Source organism: Triturus cristatus, chromosome 1_1, assembly GCF_964204655.1.
Source record: "Triturus cristatus chromosome 1_1, aTriCri1.1, whole genome shotgun sequence".
Taxonomy (NCBI): Eukaryota; Metazoa; Chordata; class Amphibia; order Caudata; family Salamandridae; genus Triturus; species Triturus cristatus.
Window position 1 is genome coordinate 314,042,274 of NC_140579.1, and position 16,945 is coordinate 314,059,218.

A 16,945-nucleotide genomic window follows, 5' to 3' on the forward strand; every position below is an offset into this window, starting at 1 on the left:
TGCATTAATTTTGGAGGCATTTGGCACTAGAATATAACCCTCAAAACAGAAGTGCCACAAACAGCAATCACTTGCATTCTGGTCGTTCTTGTTTCCTCATACTACATTTTTACCATTAAAGGAGCATAATTACACAATATGCCACAACAGCATAGTGTTATGAATTTTGAGTAACAAGTTTAACGCAAATTACCTGAATTGCACAATATTATGCCCGCTTAATAGAGATGCTGCACAGGCCTACTTTAGAGTTTCCCAATTCCAAGAGTAAGTAGCTCAATCAAACACATTTTTTCTTTGCATTTGTGTTATTTGTCATCCTGAATTTATATTGGTATAACATAACATACATTGCACGTATAAGAATCCAACGAAAAAATTCCACTACTCCACTAACATCTACTAATCTACTCACGCAATCAGTCGGGGAGCCTTGAGAGCTCTCCGCGACTTCCTGAAGAGATATTTGGAGAGTGCAGGGTCTTAAGATGCTCTTGCAGGGCACCTGTATCAAGTCATGGCTCCAATCTCCCGAGGTGACACTAACCCCGTCGATTATTGCAATAAATCCACGAGCGTCGCTGGCAGCTGACCTCATACATGAATAGCACCTCCAGACAGTCCTAGGCATGTAGCCAAAATTCTGTTGCATTCTGGGACACGCAGGTTCACCTTTAACGTAGTAAGTATGGACTCACAAATGCAGACATATTAATTGATGTTGGCCAAAGCTGGAGAACTGTAGTTTAGGGGTCGCACGTGACGCAGAGCCACTTGGGAGTTATGTCACATGAGTTGGCCCCATGTGACAGGTGACACATTCCGTTCGTCCTGATTTGTTATTAACCAAGAATGGTTTGCCTACAGGAATGTTTGAGCCCACATAGCCAAAATTAAAAACAAAACTAAGCATTCCAGAATGCAAAATATGTTCAGCTTGAAACTGGCACTGACTGAAAGAGTGATATGAGGTTTTCCAGGTCCATCTGCAAGTAGCTTGTACAGTCCATGTTTTTTTTTTTTGTATTCTGGGATATGAATTCCTGATTTTATTACTAGATTAACAGGACCACAAATCATAGAATGACTTAAGAGCTCTGCTCAAAGGGTCACACATGATATGGTGGCATTTGGCAGATAGTTTCAGACGCAGCTATTAAATCCTATATGTTGTTCCTCCCAGTTCTGTGGGCTGTCTTGAAACCAATCCCTATGATTTTATCAGTAAGACTATCAGAGTTCTAAAGTTTTTAGATTCCTTCTACTAGTAACTCATCAAGTCTAGTTGTTCCTCTGTATTTCTACTAATTATAGTCCTGTTAGTCTCATTAGAATACATCAAAACGCAGCATAAAAACTTGTCTCTGATTTCCTAATTTTTCAAGTTATGGTATTTCTGGTCACTTGTGCTAGCAAAATAACGCAGTTGCTCATCTACAATAACTTGTTACAGTTGAGTTGTGAAGTCATATTGCTTGCTGTCAAAGCCAGTAGCCAAGGTGAAAGGTAAGTTACAGAGCATCATTGAAGCTGCAGTTTAAGTTATCCAAATATGAACTGGCTTTTTAGCTTATTGATCTGCTTTCTGAAAAGAACAGTGATCATGAGAAAGGGGAGATATACGGAAACATGGTGCATTCGTTTTGTTCATAATTTGTTACAGGAATGAAGGATTGTCTCTGAATGCTGCTTCTCATTCTGAGCTACAGCCTTTTTAATCTGATTTATGTTACACTGACTCTAATATACGTTTGCAATAAATTACTAACTGATTCTTCATGTGTTTAATTTCACATCACTCACTTTTATTCTTCTTTTCTGCAACCATACTATCTCTTTCTTATGAAGTAGCAAGACCCAAAGAATATAAGATGTTAGGTAGAAGAGTGTGGTGTGTCCATCTGTTATAAGCAATAAAGTACCTCCTATTGCAAATTATAAGCATGCTGTTAATCACCTTGGAGTTCCACGATCATATAGACCAGCTCCTTGTGACTTGCTATAACCTTATAATATACAACCGCAGTGGTTTATCCCATCTATAAATCCAGGACTGCAAGTCACAGATGCTGAAAAGAATGAGACTGGGTGAGTTACATGCATTGCAAAATTGAACGTGTAACCTCTGTACTACTGACCTTAAGTAAGAATATCAACCAATCAATCAATCAGTCAGTTCTTTTAGTCGATCCATTTAAAATACAGATCATAAAAAGTACAAATTGAAAAGGAGACAATAATAAACATACTAGGCTCAAATTCATTTCGTAAAGGGCCCCTTGGGTAACCTTAGACATTGCCCATATGTGCAATACAGTACTCAGATAATTCATTACCTTTATAGAGTAAAAGTAAAATTGACATAAAAACAGGCAGTACATACCTAAAAACTTTAAAACAATGGAAATATCTCTTTTAAAAGCATTTCTCAGGAACTTAATAATGACAGTGTAAGATAAACCAAAAGATTCAGCTTGGTTACTACCAAGTCATCTTACAAAAGACTAGGGTCCCAGGAGCTTTCTCCTCCTTATGCAAGCCCATAAGAATGTGGCTATCGAAAAACATGTCAAGGGGTCAGAGAGATTCTTTCAAAAATATAATGCTGTTTGGCATTGCCTAAAATTATGACATTTTAAGATCGGAAGGATAAAATTATCTCGTTCTTCCTTGTAAAGCACACAAAACAGAAATATATGTAGGTCAGACTTCTGTTATCTATTGTCACATAGACACGGTATCAGTTCAATGTGCCTAAAACTTCTCGCAGGAAAACTCAGCATCAGGGAGATTAGGTTCAGTCGGAACCTCAGCAAAATAAATCTATGTTGTAATATTCCAATACTCTCTAAATAAGAGTACGCCCCCTCTATGATGGGTGGTGTCAACTGATATAAAAGAATGCTTTGCTTTGCACGGTTTCTTGCCTGTCGATCATAGACAGCCTTAGATAAAAAGGTAGCCTTTAACCCTTTCGCTGCGGCGGGAATTCCGCCGCAGCGCTGGGGGGGGTTTGGGGGCAGCGCGGTGGCGCGGTGCTCATGACGGAACCACTCCGTCATGAGCCGCGGTTGAGCTGTGCTCATGACGGAGTGGTTCCGTCATGACTCCGCCCACTGTGCTAATCGCCCGCACAGGCGGGGAATTAGCGCCGCGTGGGCGGCGCAGCCGCCAACGGCCGCAGCATGACGGAACCACTCCGTCATGAGCACACGGCGACCATGGCTCATGACGGAGTGGTTCCGTCATTAGTGGGGAAGGGGTTAACTTCTGCTTCATTTACATTCGTGCACACGCTTGGGTCGTTGAATAATTCCACTAACCCAAGTGCGGTCAGGGTTGACTTTACATACTGCAACCACGTGATTTTATGTATATTATCCAATTTTAAGCAATTTTTTATGATGATTTGTGTTAGATTTACAGTGTCCCTTTACCAAATTGAGTGCTATAACATAATCTGCGCTAACCTAATGCTGTTTGACACATAGGGTAATCCCAATTCTGAGTGGGAGAGATAATTTGAGCAGGGACTGGGGAGGGAAACTAGTCTCTATAAAAGCGGTCTTCAAGAATTTGGATCGAAGCTATAGGAGCCTGTGAGAAGTTGGCCTGGCATATGCTGTCCACTAGTTATAGGGGACACCTTGCACCAGTCCAATTCGACTCTTATGGTGATAGGTTAAAAGACAACCTTTAAAGAATGCTATCCTAGTGGTAGCTGTGGAGAGCAGCCTTCAGGCTAAGTCTTGAAGGAGTGTTAAGCTTATTGTTTTACAATAGATAACCTCTTGAATAACCAAATGAAAGAGTAGTCCACACAGGTATATATATAAAATATATGTATTTATTCTAAGAATAATCCCACTAGTCTTTTTATGAGGCTGGAGGTAAAGATACAATTCAAACAAGCATTGATAGTTACAATAAATAGCACTGCAATCATAGGGCCCCAGGGGGGGACCAAACCATATATAAAAAAAGTGGTATAAGAACCACGACAATTCTACAGACAATGCCTAGGGCATTTAGGGTTGCTGGCTCCTTGTGAAACCACCCAAGGTAGTGAGGAAGGGGACCCACGGGAGACGCGTGCAGTGGTATAAGCTACTGTCGGGATCTCTATTAAAGCCTATGGAGAATGTCGCGGTTGAAATTTACAAGATTAAAAACACTTCTAGCAGGAGTTCAAGTTCAAGAGTTTAGAGTTAAGCTTTTGAAGGGCCCACACCCACGAGAGTACCGAGGTACCACTGTCACCTGCCCCAGGGAAGCCGGGTGCATATGTCGTTTTCGATGTCGGGTCGCGGGCTGATTTTCAATGGAAAAACGTGAAGAACTGCTGCTAGCAAGAAGCGTCTTCGATGTCGTGAAGATTGAAGATGTAGATCTTGAAGAGAAGGACCTGAAAGCAGAGGGGACAGAGTCTGGGTCACGGCACAGTGACCAGGGGGCTCAGGAGAAAGAGCTCTTCAATGTCGGGTGCTTCCAGGTGGAAGAGGGGTAGCTTGGATTGTCAGCCACAGGGTCCAGGAGGCTTCAAGGAAGGCCGGCTTCTGGAGGGCGACTGTTCCATAAAGGATGAGGGTCGCTGCGGTGTTAGTTTCCGGATTGGATCCACTAAGCCTTGGCAACCGCAACCCACGCAAGAATCACAAAACAGCTACTGGTGCAGACCCACAAGGTCTGAACAAGGTCTCCAGCAAAGAGACTGAAGAGCAGGCCTGGAGCAACCAGGGGAAGTCTTGGAAGTAAAGATTGACCTCCGCCAGGGCCCACCAGTCAAGAGACAAGGGACCGCGGGAGGCAGCAATTTGGCGTGTGTAAAGATGCACCCACGGGTCGCCGGAGCAGGCTAGGGCGTCGATCTTTGGCACAGATGAGGCTGAGAGGTTGGCTCAATAATGGGCCAAAGCAAAACTTCCCCACTTGTCTGGTTTGTGTGCTGTGCAAGAGGTGGCTGCAGTCATGGGGTATTGGGGATCTTGGCACCGACGGGGTTCACGGTGCTGAGCTTTGCTGTGCACAATCACTGGCCTCTGGGATGCTTGGAAACCCACCTCAAGGTAGGTAAGAGTCATCGATGTCTGTAGGAGCAGTGAAGTTCCAACCGAGTCACTTGCAGTGTTTCAGGTGCCTGCCAAGCAGGGGGGTAACTCCTTTACCCCAAGGGAGATTTCTTCATTCAGCTGTGCGGCAGCAAGTTGAAGTTCAAGTCTGTAAAGTCCAAGAATAATCTGAGGCTTTGGGGACCCTGTATTCACCTTTATCCAAGGATTAGGGGAGTGTCTGAATTAGAGCCCACCAATGAGAGTTCAGGCGGGAAAATGTGGCTACACCCTCTCCCCTTTGTGTGTTTTCCCACCTGGGCAGGGGACAGGATGCCCCTGAACCGGTTTGAGGCGGTGTATGCAGAAGTAGGCACTGGAGAAGCCTACGTGCAAGTCTGAAAGACATCCTATGGTGCACCCACCCAGTTCCAATCCACATAGTCTGTCTGGGGAGGTGGGAGCACCTCCCTGTAGCAAGATCTCTATTGTCCAGCTGCTGTGGCTGAAGTTATGCCCAGCAACAGGCAGCCAGAGTCGTGTGGGTGACGGGTAGCATCCATTTTGTACTACGTGTGCACTTTTAAATTGGTGTCTAAAATCTGCCGCTTTTACCATATCTCCCCTCTAGCAGGGGGGAATCATGCCCTCACTCCCATGGTTGGACTGGGGGTATGATTCCTACATGTTTGACACCAAACACGACATGGTTCTGTGCAGCCACTCTCACGTTATCGCGCTATCGCGATTACTTATAATGTGGTTAAGAGTATATGGTATGGCTGCACTACAAACAACCCAGCAATAGTTTTACGAAGGTTGCAGAGGGGCCCTACACAGGTAGGGGTTCCCTCTCACACATATCTCAGCACCCTGCCTTGTAGGATTAGCAAGGCCTGCCTTAGGGGAGACCTATGAGGATATATGTGTTGTATGGAGTGGGATACAGGATACCTATATCCCTGTAAGGGGTGCAAGCACCACCTTACCCATGCCCTGGGTACCTAGGGTACCATCTACAAGGGGCTGATAGGGTGTCCTCAGTATCCAATTGGTATGTACCTAGGGTACTCACATCAGTTTAGAGAGGAAGCAGATAGGTTGGGGTCCTGGATAGCAGGGCCACAGCCTGGCTAGAGTCAGAAAACAGTCAAAACATCAGCAAGAAGTTGGGGGCAACTATGTAATCGATGCCACTCTCCTACATAACCCCCCCCCCCCCAAACGCAGGGACATTAAACTAACCTTGACCTGTTGTGTCTTCATGTTCTAAGTGTAAATATCTGGAGAGGCCATCTGCATTGGCATGGTTGCTCCCAGGTCTATGTTCCACTGTATAGTCCATCCCCTGTAGGGAAATGGACCACCTGAGTAGTTTGGGGTTTTCACCCTTCATCTGTTTTAGCCATAGGAGGGGCTTATGGTCGGTTTGAACAATGAAGTGAGTGCCAAACAAGTATGGCCTCAGCTTCTTCAAGGCCCAGACCACAGCAAAGGCCTCCCTCTCTATAGCTGACCAACGTTTCTCTCTGGGGGTCAACCTTCTGCTAAGAAAAGCTACTGGTTGATCCTGGCCCTCTTCATTCAATTGTGATAATACAGCACCTACCCCCACCTCAGATGCATCAGTTTGAACTATGAATTCTTTGGAGTAGTTGGGGCTTTGGAGTACTGGAGCAGAGCACATTGCCTGTTTTAGGTCATCAAAAGCTTTCTGACAGCTGACAGTCCGCTGAACTTTCTTGGGCATCCTCTTAGATGTTAAGTCATTTAAGGGGTTCACAATGGATCCATATCCCTTTACAAATCTTCTGTAATAACCAGTCAGGCCTAAGAAAGCTCGGACCTGAGTCTGGGGGGTTGGAGCAACCCAGTCCATAATGGTCTGGATTTTGCTCTGAAGTGGTTGTACCTGGCCTCCACCTACAAGATGGCCCAGGTACACAACCTGACTCTGCCCTATCTGGCACTTAGTAGCCTTGATAGTGAGTCCTGCCTTTTGCAGGGCTTCCAAAACTTTCCTCACGTGTATCAGGTGATCTTCCCAGGTGGAGCTGAAGACAGCAATATCATCTAGATATGCTGCACTAAAGTCATCCAGGCCTGAGAGGACTTGGTTCACCAACCTTTGAAAAGTGGCAGGTGCATTTTTCAAACCAAAGGGAATTACAATGAGTTGATAGTGCCCACCAGGGGTAGAAAATGCAGTTTTGGCTTTTGCAGATTCAGCTAACCTTATCTGCCAGTAGCCAGCTGTCAGATCAAATGTGCTCAGATATTTGGCTGAGGCCAATTTATCTATGAGCTCATCTGCTCTGGGAATGGGATGTGCATCAGTCCTAGTGACTGCATTGAGTCCTCTGTAGTCTACACAGAACCTCATGTCTCTCTTGCCGTCTTGGGTGTGATGTTTGGGTCACAGGACTACTGGGCTAGCCCAAGGGCTGTCTGAGGGCTCAATAACTCCCAATTCCAACATCTTTTGGACTTCTGTCCTTATGCAGTCCCTGACATGGTCAGGATGCCTGTGGATCTTATTCTTCACAGGCAGACTGTCCCCAGTGTCCACTTCATGAGTGCACCAGGTGGTCTGACTTGGAGTCAGTGAAAACATATGCCTGAATGACTGGAGAACTTGTCTGCAGTCAGACTGTTGCTGGGCAGTGAGGCTGCCTGCCAAGGCTACACCATCTACTGACCCATCATCAGGGTTGTGAGAGAGCAGGTCTGGGAGAGGGTCACTCTCCTCCTCCTGTCCCTCATCCGTTGCCATGAGCAAGCCCATGTCAGCCCTGTCCACATATGGTTTCAGTCTGTTTACATGAAGTACCCTGTGGGGACTTCTGGGAGTGCCCAGGTCCACCAATTAGGTGACCTCTCCCTTCTTTTCCAATATGGTATAAGGGCCAATCGATTTGTCTTGGAGGGCTGCTGGGGCCACTGGCTCCAACACCCATACCTTCTGTCCTTGCTGGTACACCACCAGTACAGCCTTTTGGTCATGCCAGGCTTTTTGCAATTCCTGACTTGCCTCAAGGTTTTTTGCCGCCTTCTTCATGTACTCAGCCATCCGGGAGCGGAGACCAAGTACATAGTCCACAATATCCTGTTTAGGGGGTTTGAGAGGTAACTCCCATCCCTCCTTCACTAGACAGAGTGGCCCTGTGACAGGGTGACCAAACAAAAGTTCAAAAGGGCTGTAACCAACCCCCTTCTGTGGCACCTGCCTGTATGCAAAGAGAAGGCAGGGCAGAAGAACATCCCATTTTCGCCTGAGCTTTTCTGGGAGCCCTTTGATCATACCCTTTAGGGTCTTGTTGAATCACTCAACAAGCCCATTGCATTGAGGATGATAAGGGGTGGTGAACCTGTAGTTAACACCACACTCCTTCCACATTGCCTTGAGGTAGCTACTCATAAAGTTTGTGCCTCTGTCAGACAATACCTCCTTAGGGAAACCCACTGATGGTCCTAAGGGGAATAGCTTCTGGGTATCTGGTAGCATGATCCACTACCACCAGAATAAACATGTGCCCAGATGCTGTTGGTGGGTCAAGGGGACCAACAATGTCAATACCTACCCGTTCAAAGGGAACCCCACCACAGGTAGTGGTATCAGGGGGGTCTTTGTGGATTTGCCTGCCTTGCCACTGGCCTGGCTACAAAAGCTCTTACAGTCCTCACTCATTTGAGGCTAATGAAAGTGAGGGACAATTCTGTCCCAGGTCTTATTTTGGCCTAGGTGTCCTGCTAAGGGAATATCATGGGCCAGTGTGAGTAGGAAAGCCCTAAACTTCTGAGGTATGACCAACCTCCTGGCTGCACCAGGCTTGGGGTCTCGACCCTCAGAGTAAAGGAGTCCATCATCCCAATATATTTTATGGGTTCCACCAGCATTCCCAGCAGCCTCAGCAGCAGCCTGCTCCAGGCTCAAGTCTGCCCTAGAAGGTCCCCCTGTCCCCAAGAACTCAACCTGATCAGGCTCAAGTTCATCTGGGACAATTCCTTCTTCAGGTGTCAGATCCTCTTCTGCTATAAGAGTCTCTTCAGACTGATCCTGGGGGGAAGGCACTGCTTTACCCCTGCTACTCCTCCTCTTGGAAGGTCCTTGGTCTATTTTTCCAGGATCCAAGGCCTGTTCAGTTTCTGTCAGCTTAGCTTTTGACCTTGTCAGGGCAAACACTTCTGCAGGGATACCCAGCATTGCTGCATGGGTAGTCAGCTCCACCTCAGCCCATGCTGAGGTCTTCAAATTAATCCCTAGCAAACATTCTACTGGTAGGTCTGCACTCACCACAACCTTCTTTATGCCAGTTACCCCTCCCCAAGAGAAGTTAACAACTGCCAGAGCATGGTTAGTACTGACATTGCTTGCATTGGTCACTTGGTAAGTTTCCCCAAGTATGATCTGGCTGGGGTCCACAAGGTCCTTAGTCACCATGGTGACACTAGCCCCTGTGTCCCTGTATGCTAGAGACTCCCTTCCATTTATCCTAGGCTGTTGCTTGTATTTGCCCAGACCACTGGGACTCACAAATAGGGACAGGTCCCCATCACAAACCAATACAGCCTGAGTAGGCATTCTGACTAGGCCAGAGTCCTCTCCACATCCCAGAGTTAACCCTACTAATCCCTTGTTCTGTGTACCACCACCTATAGCTGGACTAGGGGGAACAGATGCCTTAGGCGCAGGTGTAGTGGTACTTGTGGAGTCTTTGGCCTTGTTACAGTCTGAAGTACAATGGGTTTTCTGCTTACAGATTTTACACCATGGCTTCCTTGGCTGTTTAGCTTTGTTGGATTGGGAATTAACAGATGCTGCTTTTTGGGGGCCTGTTGAAGACTGCTGGTCTTTTCCCTTTACCCCACCCTTCTCAGAGTTTTTGGCATCTTCCTTTTTAGTTGCACCCCCCAAGGGTTGGACCTTCTTTCCCAATTCTTGGGGAGAGGTCAGATATGAGTCCACCAGGTGCTGATGCAATAGTTGATTCTGACAATTATTAAGGATCTGCTCCCTCATGATGAGATTGTATAATCCTTGGTAATCATTTACTTTACTGCCTGTTAACCAACCTTCCAGAGCCTTGGTAGCACAATCTACAAAGTCTACTCAATCTTGATTCTGTGCTTTCTGGGTATCTCTGAACCTTAACCTGTATTGATCAGTGGTTAGACCAAACCCATCTATCAAAGCATCTCTCAAGATATAATAATCATCTGCATCCTCTTCCCTAACAGAGAGGAGCTTGTCTCTTCCTTTGTCTGCAAAGGAGAGCCATAAAATTGCTGCCCACTGTTCTACTGGGACCCTCTGAACTTTACAGGCCCTTTCAAGTGCAGTGATCCATTTATGGATATCATCCCCTGACTGATAGGGGGGCACAATCTTATGCAGGTTCCTATGGTCAGGAGCTTTCTCTCTAACTCTAGGGGTATTATTACTGCCACCAGGGGTCTCTAGACCCCACTTTCTTGAAGCTTTCTGAAGCTCCAGGGATTCCCTGTCTAATGCTAACTGTTCTCTCCTCAGCTGAAGCTTAGCTTGCTCAAACTGGATCAGTCTGCTTTTCCTCTCTTGGCAGAGGTCCTTGTGGATCTCTTAGAATGGTTAGATTCCTCTGAGGGGGATCTGTCCCTTCTGTTTGGATCCACCACTCTTCCATTAGGGATGGAGGGAGTGCCTCTTGGGCCATTACCTCCATGTTGTGAGTGGTCTGGTTCATCCAGGTCAAGTTCATTGTCCTCTTCCTGGTCCTCATCAGAGTCCACCACCTGGGTGTCCTCTTCTGTGGGATGCCCACCCAACCTGTCTACCCCATCAGACACTAAAGTCTGCTTGAAGTCTGCAATGAGCAGAAATTCTCTGAGACGTTGAGTGTTGGCACCTTTGGTTGTCTTCAGATGTCTAGCAGTGCACATCTCCCTAAGCTCAGCAAAAGTGAGATTGGCATACCTGTCAACTGGGACCTTTGAATGTCCTTCCAGGGCCTTATGGGCACCTGATCCTGAAGACATTTCTAGTGTAGTGGTACTGGTGTATCTTCCTACACTAGGTGTGGCCTACTGAACCCTTTCTTGAGTTGTAGTCAAGGAGTGCTAAGCCCTCTACACACAACTCCTAAGTTCAGTAGAACTTATTGCATTCTAAGCTTAAATTTATATGTACCTTTAGTACCAAGTGGCTTTCACTTTAGAAATTCAATTTGTTATCTGGTAAAACAATGGCAAGCATGAATCCAACCGCTGCACACCAATGTGAGAATTTGGCCTGGCATATGCTGCCCACTAGTTATAGGGGACACCTTGCACCAGTCCAATTCGACTCATATGGTGATAGGTTAAAAGACAACCTTTAAAGAAAGCTATCCTAGTGGTAGCTGTGGAGAGCAGCCTTCAGGCTAAGTCTTGAAGGAGTGTTAAGCTTATTGTTTTACCATAGATAACCTCTTGAATAACCAAATGAAAGAGTAGTCCACACAGGTATATATATCAAATATATGTATTTATTCTAAGAATAATCCCACTAGTCTCTTTATGAGGCTGGAGGTAAAGATACAATTCAAACAAGCATTGATAGTTACAATAAATAGCACTGCAATCATAGGGCCCCAGGGGGGGACCAAACAATATATAAAAAAAAGTGGTATAAGAACCACGACAATTCTACAGACAATGCCTAGGGCATTTAGGGTTGCTGGCCCCTTGTGAAACCACCCAAGGTAGTGAGGAAGGAGACCCACGGGAGACTCGTGCAGTGGTATAAGCTACTGTCGGGATCTCTATTAAAGCCTATGGAGAATATCGCGGTTGAAATTTACAAGATTAAAAACACTTCTAGCAGGAGTTCAAGTTCAAGAGTTTAGAGTTAAGCTTTTGAAGGGCCCACACCCACGAGAGTACCGAGGTACCACTGTTACCTGCCCCAGGGAAGCCGGGTGCATATGTCGTTTTCGATGTCGGGTCGCGGGCTGATTTTCAATGGAAAAACGTGAAGAACTGCTGCTAGCAAGAAGCGTCTTCGATGTCGTGAAGACTGAAGATGTAGATCTTGAAGAGAAGGACCTGAAAGCAGAGGGGACAGAGTCTGGGTCACGGCACAGTGACCAGGGGGCTCAGGAGAAAGAGCCCTTCAATGTCGGGTGCTTCCAGGTGGAAGATGGGTAGCTTGGATTGTCAGCCACGGGGACCAGGAGGCTTCAAGGAAGGCCAGCTTCTGGAGGGCAACTGACCCACAAAGGATGAGGGTCGCTGCAGTGTTAGTGTCCGGATTGGATCCACTAAGCCTCGGCAATCGCAACCCATGCAAGAATCACAAAACAGCTACTGGTGCAGACCCACAAGGTCTGAACAAGGTCTCCAGCAAGGAGACTGAAGAGCAGGCCTGGAGCAACTAGGGGAACTCTTGGAAGTAAAGATTGACCTCCGCCAGGACCCACCAGTTGAGAGACATTGGACCGTGGGAGGCAGCAATTTGGCATGCGTAAAGATACACCCACGGGTCGGCGGAGCGGGCTAGGGCGTGGATCTTTGGCACAGATGATGCTGAAAGGTTGGCTCAATAATGGGCCAAAGCACAACTTCTCCACTTGTCAGGTTCGTGTGCTGTGCATGAGGTGGCCGGTGTCCTGGGATATTGGGGATCTCGGCACCCACGGGGTCCACGGTGCTGAGCTTTGCTGTGCACACTCACTGGCCTCTGGGATGCTTGGAAACCCACCTCAAGGTAGGTAAGAGTTGTCGATGTCCGTAGGAGCAGCAAAGTTCTAACTGGGTCACTTGCAGTGTTTCAGGTGCATGCCAAGCAGGGGGGTAACTCCTTTACCCCAAGGAAGATTTCTTCATTCAGCTGTGCGGCAGCAAGTTGAAGTTCAAGTCTGTAAAGTCCAAGAATAATCTGAGGCTCTGGGGACCCTGTATTCACCTTTATCCAAGGATTAGGGGAGTGTCCAGATCAGAGCCCACCAATGAGAGTTCAGGCGGGAAAGGGTGGCTACACCCTCTCCCCTTTGTGTGTTTTCCCGCCTGGGCAGGGGACAGGATGCCCCTGAACCGGTTTGAGGCGGTGTATGCAGAAGTAGGCACTGGAGATGCCTACGTGCAAGTCTGAAAGACATCCTATGGTGCACCCACCCTGTTCCAATCCACATAGTCTGTCTCCGTAGGTGGGAGCACCTCCCTGCAACAAGATCCCTATTGTCTAGCTGCCGTGGCTGGAGTTCTGCCCAGCAACAGGCAGCCAGAGTCGTGTGGGTGGCGGGAAGCATCCATTTTGTACTACGTGTGCACTTTTAAATTGGTGTCTAAAATCGCTTTTACCATATCGCCCCTCTAGCAGGGGGGAATCATGCCCTCACTCCCATGGTTGGATTGGGGGTATGATTCCTACATGTTTGACACCAAACACGACATGGTTCTGTGCAGCCACTCTCAAGTTATTACGTTATCGCGATTACTTATAATGCGGTTAAGAGTATGTGGTATGGCTGCACTACAAACAACCCAGCAATAGTTTTACGAAGGTTGCAGAGGGGCCCTACTCAGGTAGGGTTCCCCCTCACACATATCTCAGCACCCTGCCTTGTAGGATTAGCAACGCCTGCCTTAGGGGTGACCTATGAGGATATATGTGTTGTATGGAGTGGGATACAGGATACCTATATCCCTGTAAGGGGTGCAAGCACCACCTTACCCAGACTACAGTAGCGGTCTGGTGGTGTCAGTTTGTATGGCTGTCCCAGGGGTGGCACAAGAAGTGCTGCAGCCCCTGGTAGGTCTCTGAGGGACCCATGCCCTGGGTACCTAGGGTACCATCTACAAGGGGCTGATAGGGTGTCCTCAGTATCCAATTGGGATGTACCTAGGGTACTCACATCAGTTTAGAGAGGAAGCAGATAGGCTGGGGTCCTGGATAGCAGGGCCACAGCCTGGCTAGAGTCAGAAAACAGTCAAAACATCAGCAAAAAGTTGGGGGCAACTATGCAGTCGATGCCACTCTCCTACAGAGCCGTACCCCATACCCCTGCCCCATAGGTTACAGCTGATAGCGTATTTGCCTGGTATATCTTTTTTATTGTTTCTAAAGGTCTTGTGCCCAGCTTCTTTGCAAATGACGTGATGGCTACCATACTCCTCTCCATTACTAGGGCCATGCTTGACCAGGTTTTGTTTTTGTCAAACAGGACTCATAGGTATGGAATGGTGTCTACCACCTCCAGATTGTGTGATCCTATGTGGAAGTGTGATGCTCCTTTATGGGTACCAGCCCTTGCTATTAAGACAAAGGATTTAGAATCGTTAACCCTCAGATCTAGTGACGCCATAAATGATGCATATGCCGTTATTAAACGTTGGAGAGACACCTCTGTTCTAGCAACTAATACCGCACCGCATCATTGGCATAGGTCAATATTGGGACAGAGAAGGTGTCTAACATGGGGACATCTGGTATTGAGCCCAAAAGGCCTGACTCAACACCATTAGTGTAGATGGAAAATTAGAATGGTGCAAGGACGCACCCTTGTCTGTCTCCTCTAGTGATGTTAAACGGACGAGCACACTCCCCATGTTCGTCATAAAAAACACAAGTGGTTGAATGGGAATAGAGTTGGCGAATTAAGGTAATTATAGTTGGCTCAATCCCCAACAACTCCATTACATTCCATAGTTTGGAATGGCTGCTGATAGGTCCATGAAGGCCTTGGAGGTCTTACCACCCTTAGCTCTGGTTTATTTATCTATGGTCAAGGTTAAATTTAGACACTGGTCTATTGTACCCCCCCTGCCTGTTTGGAAGTCATACTTCGCCTGGATCAGAATATTCTTATCATTTGCCCACTCCTCCATCCTGTATAACAACAGACAGCCCATGAGCTTTGCAGTAGTATTTAGCAGGGCGATCGGCCTATAGTTGTTATTGCCTTTTTTGTGTATAGGTACAATTACACTAGTCTTCCACAGAAGCTAGGGGGCAGCTTTAGCTATTGCATTGAATACATTTGTTTATTAAGGGGGCCCACAAGTCTTGATGTTCCAAAAAGAAGTCAATAGGGACCTCATCTGGACCGGAGCTTTTCCAGAACTACAAGTGCCCAGCCCACTTCTTACTTCTGCTAGGGAGAATGTTAAGTGTTCCTTCGGGACTATGTCTAAACTAGGGAGGTTGTTCGGGACAATATCATTAGAACTAAAAATATGCTCAAAGTGGGCCACCTACGGTTCTTCACCAACATGAACATCCTGCGCAGGGTCCTTAGAAATTTTGAAGAACGGGGCATTGATAACCTTCTAAAAATCTCTACTATTTTTAGTGCTAACTGCTTCTACGAGGCTTTCCCAGACCTCCTCCTTTAGGCACCTTTGTTATGTAGTCCTTTCGTAAGGTCCTTATCAGGACACTATCTCTGGGCTGGGTTTTCAGGGCTTTATGGAGAGCTTTTAGGGATTTTGTACATGCATGGTCAACCCAGCAACTCACTGGAGTTTCATCCACCGTTTTACATCGACTCAAAGCCAATTTTACTTTTTCAAGCAAGTCCACAAACTGAGATAGCAGTGAGACAAAGAAGCTCTCAGACTCCAGGCAATTTAAAACATTTCCCATATTATTAAATATATTATTATTATTTGCGGGATAATTTTCTTCTTATCAATTTGACTCCACTTTAGTTGCTAGCCATTCTTCCTAGCCAAGGTTGGCCTCTGTGTTTTTAGTGTTGGCATTGTTTTCCTGGTCTCCACTGTCAACCGAGTAAAAAGGATTGCATGATCGCTGAAACTTGAGAATAGTCTGTCCACCTGAATAAGCTTATCGCAAAGGGAATTGGACACTAATATAAAATCAATTGTGGATTCATATTCATTACGTCTAAAAGTCTTTTTATGGTTTCCCATTAATACATCTGCCCTGTTGGCTATTTCCAAATTTCTGGCATAAAACATCCTGATTAAGGTGTTTCCATATTCATGGTGGGAAAAGTGATAGATTGGGTTGGCCGAGGTGTCTACTAAGCTACAAACCTTATTCTGTGTTTGTTTACATGGCTGGGCGTTGAAATCACTGACCCAGATGATATTAAGGCCTTTTTTACCACCAAGTCTACTAATTCTGGCAATCTCTTTTTTTTTCTTTTCTTTGACGTTTTATATAGCACAAACTTGACCTGAAATCAGGTATCAGGGTGCTTTACATGAGCACCAGTTGTGTTACATGAGAACACATTCATTTGGTTATGGCGCAATCTTTGTCTAATGAATCTGCCACTGACTGCATATTTCCCCCAAAATTATCATTATAGAAATTTATTAGGAGCCATGTCTGATCATGTCTGATCATTATCACCCTCAGCCAGAAGAGGATGGAAATGGGGACTCGGGTTCTCAAATTTCTTCAGGATGTGGAAATTAAAGTTAAGAAACACCCCTCTGGCTCTACCTGAGGGTGATAGCATTGCATCTGTTTGGAACAAGCAGTACCCTTCTAAAAATACATGGTCAGTGGCCCATGTCTTGATTTTGCCAGTGGGCTATCCAGTGTGGGTTGCCCAACTTCGAGCCTATACCAGCCACGTTCCAGGGGGCTAATTTTATACTTTCTTTTTGCTCCCTAATCTGCAGATCTGGGGATTTTGGGCCCCCTTGAATGATAACATGGGTTCGTGCCGCCCCTCCGTCGTGGTTATGGACTGCCACAGCTCGTCAGTCACAGGCCTCTAAGTCTCTCCAGGTGTTAAATCTATTTTCTAGTCTTAACTCACAGCCACCCTATGCTTCCAGATTTTCCATTTCCCCCCATCCCAACGATCAAATCTCTCCTGGGCCCATTATTTGAAAGTAAAGTATGGCTATAAAAATACTCCAATGGTAGGGCAGAAATCTGCGCCCCGGGGAAAACCGCTTCA

The 16,945-nt window shown here is 46.3% G+C and overlaps 1 protein-coding gene across 7 annotated transcripts in view; it reads right to left on the reverse strand.

Moving 5' to 3' along the window:
- The window catches only part of LOC146870167 (uncharacterized), a 740,305-nt gene that overhangs the window by 217,911 nt on the left and 505,449 nt on the right, over nt 1-16,945 (reverse strand). For 3 of the 7 annotated variants that reach the window (XR_014969680.1, XR_014969689.1, XR_014969683.1), the window contains one exon: nt 1,958-2,069. The exons of the other annotated variants lie outside the window; for them this stretch is intronic. The gene's annotated coding sequence lies outside the window, so the exon portion shown is untranslated. The remainder of the gene's footprint in view (nt 1-1,957; nt 2,070-16,945) is intronic. 7 annotated transcript variants of the gene reach the window in all.